Source organism: Cupressus sempervirens, chromosome 6 (genome assembly GCF_028749045.1).
Source record: "Cupressus sempervirens isolate cs-2001-9-10 chromosome 6, ASM2874904v1, whole genome shotgun sequence".
NCBI lineage: Eukaryota > Viridiplantae > Streptophyta > Pinopsida > Cupressales > Cupressaceae > Cupressus > Cupressus sempervirens.
Window position 1 is genome coordinate 147,631,733 of NC_143123.1, and position 12,207 is coordinate 147,643,939.

Below are 12,207 nucleotides of genomic sequence, written 5' to 3' on the forward strand. Positions count from 1 at the left end.
ATATGGGAAAAACCACCAAGTAACTAGTCACCAATTTTTCACCCTTCTGAAGTGAGCCCTATTAGGAGCCAACCCTATTAAAGGTTACAATGCACACTATTAGGTGTGACCCTGTTAGAGGATTTAATCACCCTATTAGGAGTGGCCTTGCTAGAGGTCTTTAGAACAATTCAACTAAACTGTCACCTTATTAGAGGATTTACAAAATGGTTGTTAAACCAACTCTATTAAGAGATTTGAAATCATTGCTACAATGGTTAGAAAGCAACAATGAATTGACCTAGACAAGATGCAACTGAATTTGCTGGCTATAGGTCTCTGTTTAGCATCATTAGATCCTCCTTGATCAAGTATAGCTTTGTTTCTCCTCAATGATGTCTGATCATCCTTCAAATTTGCTTCCACAATAATCAGTCTTCATATTACATTTAATTCCACACACACTTCCACTTCACACTTAGAATTTGCAACTTGACCTCTTAATTATACCATTCAGATTGTCAAGTCGGCCCATTTACATGTTATATTTACCAATAAACCATACATCAGTCGGCTACAAATATTACTATAAAAAAATAAATGTTATCTCATAAAACAATGAAATCCTTTACTGGCCGACCCTGCTCGGTAAATACTACTTTCAAAAATTTCTTAAGTTAACCTTCTTGACTCCGTTAACATTGCAATATCTGTAAAATCCTTTGGCTATCGAGTTTACTCAGTAAGAACTGAATTCCTTCATGAGAGCTTGGTAAGAACTGCTTCTGCCACATTTCCTTTGATGATCGAGTGAGCTCAATAAGAACTGTTTCTGCCACATTTCTTTTGATGACCGAGTTAGCTTGGTAAGAACTATTTACTTGGTAGATACTGCAAGTTTTCTTTACTAACGTCCTGGGCTCAATAGATTTTGTCCTTTTGCCTTGCTGACCATCTAAGCTCAGTAGACTCAATCCTTTGCCTTGCTAACCTTCTGAGCTCGGTAGACTCTATCCTTTGCCTTACTGACCTTCTGAGCTTGGTAGACACTGTCTTTTGCCTTACTGACTTTCTGAGCTCGGTAGACTCTATCTGATGACTGATATGATATTTGTGTGACATCAAAGACAACACACAATTGAACAATTCTATCCAACAATCTCTCTCTTTGGCATTGATGGCAACACAACATGTCATAGCAGAATGAAATTTGAAAACAAGTCTTGACTGACAGAATACTTCACTTTCTTCTTCAAATACAGCAAACTCCCTCTTTCATAATAATCTCTCCCTCTTGCACAAACTCTTATTAATTTAAAAATTTAAGAAAGATATGACAGTATATTCTCCCTCTTTGACAACACATGCCAAAGGCATATTGCTTTGCTACATCAACTAATAGATCTTCAATTCTATTTCTGTTGATGCATAACTAGAACTGTATTTTAGTGAGCTTCAGATAGGGGAATGACTCCTAACTTACCTCTTAGATACAATAATGCATCCTTAGGTAAAGGATTTGTGAATATGTCAGGAATTTGTTCCTTTGTATGGACATATTCCAATCTTATTTCCTTTTCTTGCACCAATTCTCTAACAAAGTGATACTTTATGGCAATATGCTTGGTTTTTGAATGCATCACTGGATTCTTGGAGATGCTAATTGCACTTGTGTTATCACAAAACATAACAATAGGATCTTTGATTTCTTGCTTCATACCTTCCAATAATTGTTTAAACCACACAATGTTTGAGCAATTTACTGCTGCTGCAACATATTCAGCCTCTGTTGTGGATTGAGATGTACAATTCTGCTTTTTGCTTATCCAAGAAACCAACCTTTTTCCAAGAAAGAAAGCTCCTCCACTTGTGCTCTTTCTGTCATCAATATTTCCTACCCAATCTACATCAGTAAACAGCTTTAAATCCATATTTCCTCCAAGTTTATACCATAATCCATATTCTTTAGTTCCTTTTAAGTATCTAATGATCCTTTTGATTGCCATCATCTGATTTTCTTTTGGTTTTGTTGAGAATCTTGCTACAATTCCTACTGCAAGGGCAATGTTTGGTCTTGTGTGCACTACATATTGCAACTTTCCAATCATAGATCTATACAATGTCTGATCTACTTCCTTTGATTCATCATCCTTGGTAAGTTTTAATCTAGTACACATAGAAGTCTCAACTAGTTTGCAGTCTTCCATACCAAAAAATTTCAGTATCTCCTTGATGTATTTAGATTAAGTGATGTAGATGTCATTCTTATTATGTTGAATTTGAAGACCAACAAAGAAATTGATTTCACCAAACATTGACATTTCAAATTCCTTGTTCATTTGTTCTAAAAATTCTTTGCAAAGATCATCATTTCCTATGAACAAAGTATCATCTACAAATATTTCTGCCAAAATAATCTTATTATCTAGTCCTTCCTTTATGTACAAACTACTATTGTCATTAATTCTTTGAAAACCAATCTGAACAAGATAGTTATGCAATCTTTCATACCATGCTCTAGGGGCTTGTTTCAAACCATATAATGCTTTATGCAATTTGCAGACCATGTCCTTCTTGTCTAGATCAACAAAATTTTCAAGTTGTTTAATGTAAACCTCTTCATCCAATATGCCATTGAGAAATTTCAACTTGACATCCATCTAATAAAATTTGAATCCTTTGAATGTAGCATATGCAAGTAAGGTTTTGACACCTTCCAATCTTGTAATAGGAGCAAAAGTTTCTCCATAGTCTACACCTTCTTCTTGAGAGTATCCTTTGAATACCAGTCTAGCTTTGTTCTTTGATACCTTACCATCTTCATTTAGTTTGTTTCTGAATACCAACTTTGTTCCAATCACATTTTTGTCTTTGGTTCTAGGTACATGAGTCCATGTTTTGTTTTTCTCTATATGTTCTATCTCTTCATTCATAGCTTCAATCCAACTTTCATTTTCTAGTGCATCTTTGACATTTCTAGGTTCAAAATCAGCAAGTAAACAAGTTCCTTTCAACTTACTTCTTGTCATTGTTCCTTTTGATTTATCTCCAATGATCTGATCTGGTGCATGATATTTTCTGACATATTTGGCTAACACGGGCTCCTTGCCTTTTGAATGACTTGCATTGTTATCCTTTTGTGTCTCAACTTCTGGTTCTGATTTTGGTTGCCTAGGCTCGGTAGGTGCTAACTCAATAGCTTCTATTTGCAACTTGGATTCTTGCAACTCGGTAGGTACTGACTCAGTCTAAACTTCTTGTGACTCGGTTAATGAAGACTCTGGAGTTGAGGATTCCTAATTAATAGGTATACCTGGCATTGTATCCGGTTCCATGTAAACAAATCTTATGTAGTCTTCAGGTTCCTTTTTGCTTTCTTCTTCTGTTCTTTTTGCAAACTCATCAACTTTCACATGTGCACTTTCTATGACTTTGTGAGTAGATAAGTTCAAACATCTATATGCTTTTCTTTTGCAAGAGTATCCCAAAAATATTCCTTCATCACTTTTTACATCAAATTTACCTTTTCTAGATTCTTACAAAATGTAACATTTGCTTCCAAATACTTTTAGATAACTTACATTGGGTTTGTAGCCATACCACAACTCATAGGGTGTTTTGAATGAGTCATTTTTCAGCTGTACTCAGTTCAAAGTATGAACTACAGTGTTGATAGCTTCCTTCCAGCATTTGATAGCAATGCCTTTCTCAATCATTAAGGTTCTTGCACAATCCATGATAGATCTATTCCTTCTTTCTGCTATTCCATTTTGTTCAAGAGTTCCAGGTGCTAAAACCTATCTTTTGATTCCCCTTTCAATGCAAAAGTTGTTGAACTCATGTAAAATGAATTCACCACCTCTGTCAGACCTTAAGCATTTCAGTCTTTCGCTTGTTTCATTTTCTACTCTGGCCAAATACCATTTGAACTTTTCAAATGCTTTTGATTTCTCTCTTAGGTACATGACAGTCATCATTCTTGAATAATCATCAACAAATAGAATGACGAATTTTTCACCAGTATAATTTTCAATGCGAATAGGTCCACACAAATCAATATGCACAATTTCTAGAACTTCTTCAATCTGATAGTTCTTTCTTTTAAAACTAGTCTTTCCCATTTTACCAATTTGACAATTCTTGCATAGACCAACCTCAAGTTTCTTTATGTTAGGAATACCTCTTACTTTCTTGAATTTACTGATCTTTATCAAGTTGTCAAGGTTTACATGACATAACCTTTTATGCCATAACCAACTTTTTTCAATTTGAGCAATAAAACATGAACATTCACCAAGTTCAAGATAAAATAAGTTACCTTTTGTTTGAGTGTCTGATCCAATCAGCTTTCCTTTGCCATCCAACAATATTGCTTTTCCATGCATAAATTATACTTTGAATCCATTATTGATTAGCTGTGCCACACTCAAAAAATTATGCTTTAGTCCTTCTACCCAATATGCATTATCACATACAAGTTTCTTGGTTAGTAAGATTCTTCCTTTTCCTCTTATACAACAAGGTTCATTGTTACCAAAACTTACACTGCCACCATCATAGTCTTCAAAGTATTCAAACTTAGTTTTATCGCCAGTCATGTGATGAGAACAACCACTATCTATGATCCATGTATCATTTCTGCTCATATGAAAAATGAGTGTCATTTCTTCATCATTATCAGATTCATCTTTTACAGCAATGTAGACAATTTCATCTTCTTCTTCATCATCAAAATCATTAGAATCTTTAGCCATGAAACATGTTTTCTTACCTTTATCCTTGAATGATTTGAAGTCTTTCTTATCATTGTACTTGTGACCTTTCTTTTCATCTTTGTTATGCTTATTTGAGCACCTAGCTACAATATGTCTAATTTCTTCACAAGAAAAGCATATTAGAGGAACCTTACCTTTTTATTTCCCTTTGCCTCTTGAATATTTTCTTGCTAGTAGAGGTTCAACCACCTCAATATCACTATCTGAACTTTGTTTTGATTCTTCATCACTATCTAATTGTGGATCCTTCATCTTTTTCCCTTTTTCTTTGAGTGAAAGTTTGGCTTCAAATGTTGATTCAATGTTCTTGACAACTCCAACATAATTGTCATAGTTGTCTAGTCAAATGTAGTCAATCTTCCAACTATGGCCTCTAAATTTATTTTATGATTTGCCTCACATCTTCTTTCTTGAATTTCAGAGACTCTGATTGTATAAATGGGAAGTAGAGTTCTAAAAACTTTACTTATAATTGTCTCATCATTAATATATCCTCTAGATGCCTTGATTGCACTAACACATGCTTTAACTGTCACCTTGTTAGAGGATTTACAAAATGGCTATTAAACCAACTTTGTTAAGAGATTTGAAATCACTGCTACAATGGTTAGAAAGCAACAATGAATTGACCTGGACAAGATGCAACTGAATTTGCTGACTACATGTCTCTATTCAACATCATTAGATCCTCCTTGATCAAGTATAGCTTTGTTGCTCCTCATCGATCTTTGATCATCCTTCAAATTTGCTTCCACAATAATCAGTCTTCATATTACATTTAATTCCACACACACTTCCACTTCACACTTAGAATTTGCAACTTGACCTCTTAATTATACCATTCAGATTGTTAAGTTGGCCTATTTACATGATACATTTACTAATAAACCATACATCATTCGGCTACAAATATTACTCTAAAAAAATAAACTTTATTTCATAAAATAATGAAATCCTTTATTGGCCGACCTTGCTCGATAAATACTGCTTTCAAAAATTTCCTAAGTTAACCTTCTTGACTCGGTTAACATTGCAATATTCGTAAAATCTTTTGGCTGTCAAGTTTACTCAGTAAGAACTGAATTCCTTTATGAGAGCTCAGTAAGAACTACTTCTGCCACATTTCTTTTGATGACCGAGTGAGCTCGATAAGAACTATTTCTACCACATTTCCTTTGATGACCGAGTTAGCTTGGTAAGAACTGTTTACTTGGTAGATACTGCAAGTTTTCTTTACTAACCTCCTAGGCTCGATAGATTTTGTCCTTTTGCCTTGCTGACCATCTGAGCTCGGTAGACTCTGTCATTTGCCTTGCTAACCTTTTGAGCTCGATAGACTCTATCCTTTGCCTTGCTGACCTTCTAAGCTTGGTAGACACTATCCTTTGCCTTGTTGACCTTCTAAGCTCGGTAGACTCCATCTAATAACTGATATGATATATGTGTGACATCAAAGACAACACACAATTGAACAATTGTATCCAACTGTGTATGTATATGTGTATCAGGGATAACTTTAAGGAACCGCCCCCCTCCCAAAATTTATAAAATTGTGGCAAATCACATGTCATTTGGGTGAAAAAAAATTTAATAGTGTTGGCGACTTATGTGTTAATTGATGGATATTTGGTGGCAAATTTTTTAATAGTTTAGACAATTTTTATAAAATAATGGCGATTATAATTTTATTTTTTAATAAAATTATTAATATTGATGGCGAATTATGTTTGGAAATATGTATATTGGTTGGCGAATATTTAAATAACTGATACCTTTTTTTAAAAAAAATGGCAAAATTATTTTCCAAATAATTGAATTAATTTATTTGTTATGTTCAATGGTTTTAAGAAAGTTATAGTTGGTATGGCTATTTTCAAAAGATGGAAAATAAGTAGCCTAACCTAACATACCAACTTACATAAATTATTGGCAACTGGCAACTGGCAACTGGCAACTGGCAACTAGCAAGTGATGGTTTAAAAATGTGATTGTTTGATCGTACATTATGGAAGCATAATCTTTGCCACTACCACTAAAATTATGTTAAATGTATTATTTGAGAACTCAGACCATCTGATGATCCAAGATCAATGGCTAAGGTTTAATTTTGGCCAACATTTCTTGAAGGAAGAAGAATTATCGTGGTAGTCACATGAATGTTGACATGTATCAAGGTAAGTTGTATGTGGAGTACAGTGTACCCAAAAAGAATTAAATGCCATGTAAGTGGTAGTAACATTCTCTCACTAGTATGCTACCACTAACCACACACCACTTTCCAAATTGTACAGCCAATTTCTGACAATTTTTTATCAATAGTTACCAATACCATTGCAATTTAGTTTATCTATAACTATATATAATAAGCCAAAAGATATCTTATTATTATTACCAATTCAAAAGGAACAAAGCTTGGATGATTGAAATGATAAACATTAATTACATGTAGATTATAGACAAAAATGAAAAATTAAAAATGAACAAAGCTCGGGTTATTTAAATGATAAACATTAATTACATATAAAATATTAATTACATAATTCAGACTATCATCCGATGATAATATATCAACGGTTGAAGGTTTATTTCGGGACCAAATGTCTGGAATGAAGCCTCGACCTTGTTCAAGTGTTCGAAATGGTGACATGTTTCTGTCTAGTGTGTATCACTTAAGTTGCAGGAGATAGTATATTGATGTCTTGTCACTTTTGATTACAATTTACAATTGGCCTTTTCTATCGGCTAAGCAGCTTCGCACGCATTATAGGACATGCCACAGTCCACTAGCAATAGTACTATTAATCTTAATTTCAATTGGCCTTTTTCATCGGTTAAGCAGATTCACACACATTATAAGACAATGGATGGTGTTAGTGTTTAATTACAATTGGCCTTTTCAACACGTACTTGCAATTATGTTCAAGATTTGAGAATATTTGCTAATTTAATGTAATTGAATTGGCAATCGGACGAAGAAAAAAAAAAATCCTTGGCATTCTGCCCACCAAGCTTATTTATAGGCAATTGAGCTACTTCTTTCATCATTGCTCATCTCATTTTTGGTAGTCGATAGGTCTATTTTTTTGGTGTTAGTCTGTTAGAACTTAGAGTTTGAACTTTGCAGTAAAGATGGACAACCCTATTCACCTGAGATGCACTTTGGAAGAGGAGCAGAAGGCCTTTCTAGGTCGCGTTCCTGAGGAAAACCTCTTGTCAATTTGCAATGAGGTTGTTCCATGCTCTGGTGTGAAGTTTGTTATTGTTGCTGTCAAAAATGTTCTGGGGCATGAGTTTTTGGAGAATGAGAATCAACATTGTGTCAACAGTGACATTACGTCACAATTTCTAGCCTCCCTCCTTGACCTCGAAGAAGTAAGGGCCAAAATTGTGTTGCTCCTAAGGAAGATTTTTAAAGTAGCATATTTGGGCGATGACATTGAAATTGTCGCTCATGCAGTTTTAGGAGTGGGGATCCCTTGGGCAGGTGAAGTCCAGAAGCTTCTAGAACCTGGCCAGAATGTGGTCCTACAATCATTTTTACTAGGCTTGACTGCTGGGCAGTTGAAGCACCATAGGAAATGGGCAAGAATTGGGTTGAATTTTTTTCAAAAATGGTTTTTCCTGAATGAAGTGGAAGATGGCAACCACTAGCTACAAGAATTTGCAACCATGGTCAATTCTGGTGGTTTCTATGATGAATAGTACAGTAATACTAGAGTCTAGGGTTTTTCCCTAATTTTGTAAATTTGTAAATTTCAAAAAATATCAATGAAATTTCTTGAGTTTCAGTTCCACATAAAATTGTATTTCATTGTTTTAACTTCTTATGCTTACTTATGCAACATTGCAATATTTTGCATTTTTGAATTTTCTATTGAATTGTTTATAAAAGCCTATGTGAATATAAAATATTATTTATAATGATAATCACTAATACATTTCCCCTACAAACAAGGTTGCAAAGAAATGTATTTCCTATCTCAAACTTTACCTAATAGCAAAATATGTTATTACTTATTATTAAAAAATTATGTGAAACTTGATTGGTTAAAGTTGTTTATTTCAAACATTGGTTAAAAAAGTTTTTTGCCTATAGTTCCTACGGCAGGCACTAATAACTAATGTCCAAATACTAAAGTTAAACTACCAAGATTAATTATGTAAATAATTGCATTTCTGCCTTCATTACAATTGTTAGGTATAATTTTATTATTTTATGTATTTTGTTGCTTGCGCAGAAGATCCATTTTCCACTTCTTTTGATTTTAAATAAAGTTTTGCCAAAAAAATAAAATAATAACAACTACAAGAGCTCTGTTGGAGCACGAGTCCTGACTCCCTACTTATTGTGAAAAGAAAGTAGAAATATTATAGCTATAGATAAATAATATTAGTTAGAGATATAATTTGTGAATATATAATATTAATATTTTAATACAAATGTTAGATATAAATCTGTGTCTTATGAAATATATTTAATTTTAGCTATATAGCAAATTTAATTTAATTTTTATAAATTAACAAATATATTAAATTGTAATTTTGATTTTAGGATTTGAGGCAGACTCATTGACCCATGTTAATTATATGATTAGCACTTATATATTAAATCTTGATACGATTAATAATATTAATATTAATTCAAAATATTAATGTATAGATAATGTCTTAAAAATCTATTAATATTAGTTTTGATTGTACTAGCTAGTTGTTTTCCCAAATATTTAGTTAAAATTAAATAGTAATATTATCTTAAATTACTCTGTATATGCAATTATGCAACTCGGTAGTCTCACGGGGCCACCACACCATTCATGAATCACCATTGTCGTTGGATGTTTATAGATCAACGACTGAAGTTGAGTTTCTGGCTAAAAGGAAAAAGAAACCCTGTCATTTCAAACGCGTCCCAAAATCATGACATGTGTCACTAAACTCCTCGATCGACCAAAAAATAATAATATCATTTCAATTTGGTGATGATGTGACACTAACACGTCTGACTCGTGATGTGAGTCATCCTGATACCTGGCTAGCTTAGTTAATGGGAGTGGGACCCACAACCCACGGGGCCACCACACCATTCATTGGTGTCGTTGGATGTTTATAGATCAACGACCAAAGTTGAGTTTTAGGCTGAAAGGAAAAAGAAACCCTGTCATTTCAAACGCATCCTAGAATCATGACACACTAGTAAATTTAGTGCTAAATTGCGATGCAAAAAGGTCTCAATTTCAACAAGAGTAGGTCGCTAAAGCCACCAAAGTTGTTGTCAGACAAATTTGGTCAATTTTTTGCCACATTCATTACGAGTCACAATTTTGACTTCATAAACGTGAACTTACTGACACAAATTTCATCGATTTCTCTAGCCAAATTGAACTGTTATTTTCTCATTTACGAGCGCAAGTCGTCTCAATTCCGATGTAAACCTACCCAATTTTGCGTCTAAATTCTGACCACAAACCCTTAGTTATCTACGCTGGTGCCATACTCGCAACGTAAAATTTTCCAGTTTGGTGTCGCAATTGAGATGCACTGTCCCTTTTTTTTTTGAAAGCTTTGCTCTCATAGGAGCGTTCAAAACTGCACAACACTTGATTATAAAGCGTAATTGCTTGATGCATGAGAGTCAAGGTATCATGCACATTTCTACCTCCACACCATTGTTTCGTTCATCAAATGATTTATTTTATACAAAACAATGGGAAGGAGGAAGAAATGTGCACGATATCTTGTTTCCACTGAGCAATTATGCTTTACAACTCAAATTTTGTGGAGTTTAGAAGGCTCCTATGAGAGCAAAGCCTTTGCAATAATTGGCACAGCGTCTAAATTTTGGTTCCTGCAGGGAAGAATAAAATTAGGAAATAATTATTTATCAAGAATGAAAGCCAATAATTTCATCTATTTTTTAAACAGATAAACATGACAAAAAAACTTACAGTCCCAATCACATCATCATAAGAGCGCATATATAACTATAACTATAACTGTCTAAAACCAACATAATTTACAAATATCCACAATTCAAATATTATCCCTTGATGTTTTCTTTAATAATGCTCCAATGCCTTAGGGCATTCAGTTAGAAACTTCAAAATTAATGATATCAAGTTAGATGTCGTTTCATAGCCACCAAGGATAAGGTCCATAATAAGATTCAATATCTCTTCATCCAAAAGATTCGTAGTTTTGATGAGTGAATCTAGAAAATCTCCACTCTCATCATCATTTTTGTTTCTCCTTTGGTTTATAATAACTCTTAGAGTAGCATGAATTCTAGACATTGACTATCATGAAACAAGAACATTCTAATCACAATCTGATCCAGAAATTTGAAAGTATTAGCATGGATTGTGGAAATCTAATAGATCTCACAAGAACATTCATTATAACACTTGACTAACCTTGCAAATTGAAAAACATTGATAATTTAATGCATTTAAATCCACACCAAGCTTGCTAATTGAAAAAAATTGATTTGACCTAATGCATTTAACACTCTAAAAAGAGAATTTGCACATTACCTTGAGAGCTTTTGTATAATCTGTACCAGGGATGTTGAGAGGAAATGCAACTAGCCCATTCATGAATGTCATTCAATCGCTAAAAATTTGAGATGATTGCAGACTCCCTGGCATTAAACTTACCAACTGCTTCAGCATTAGATTGAGTGTAAACTGCATTAAGAAACAAAGGTTACCTTTCTTAAAATTATAATATTAGAATTTAGAAATAAATATAAATATTCTACTTAATATTAAAGGTTAAAATGCTTATAAATTATAATCTTAACATCAGAATATAACTAGTAGTTTTTGAGAGAATTTTATTGATGCATGTTTTATTAGTATTCATTCATAAAAATTCATCTCTTATGAGAATAAATGGTACATTTAGTGGATGCATTATTCAGAAAGTTGATAGATTAGGTATTGGGTTTTTTTGGGGGAGATCACCAATATGAATACAACTCCAATAAAAGCATGTGTAACTATAGAGTTCCTTAAGATTAAGCCCACTAATTACATATAGGTCTATAGATGTTGATAGTGGAAGGGGTTAGTCCATGATTCAATAATCTTGCACTCCTTGTGTGAGGCCTTATTGGTACTAGGCAAGTAAAGACATTTGTGCTTGTGTATTGAGTGTATTGATAACAGTTGTTAGAAGAAAATGTATTGAATATTAGAAAAATATGTATTGTACACACCTTTAAGATAGTTATAATGAACTATTGTTGAGACAACCTAAAGTAATTATCTAATATTAGAAAAATATTTATTGTACAAACTTTTGAAATAGTTATAGTGAACTATTGTTGAGACCTATAGTGGTCTTTTGTTGACATTAATAAAATTATCTTATCTTATCTTATCTTATCTATGTAGTCACTTTTTTATTGGAACAAGATTAAGTAATTCTCCACTATAACTTGTATGCCCACTAA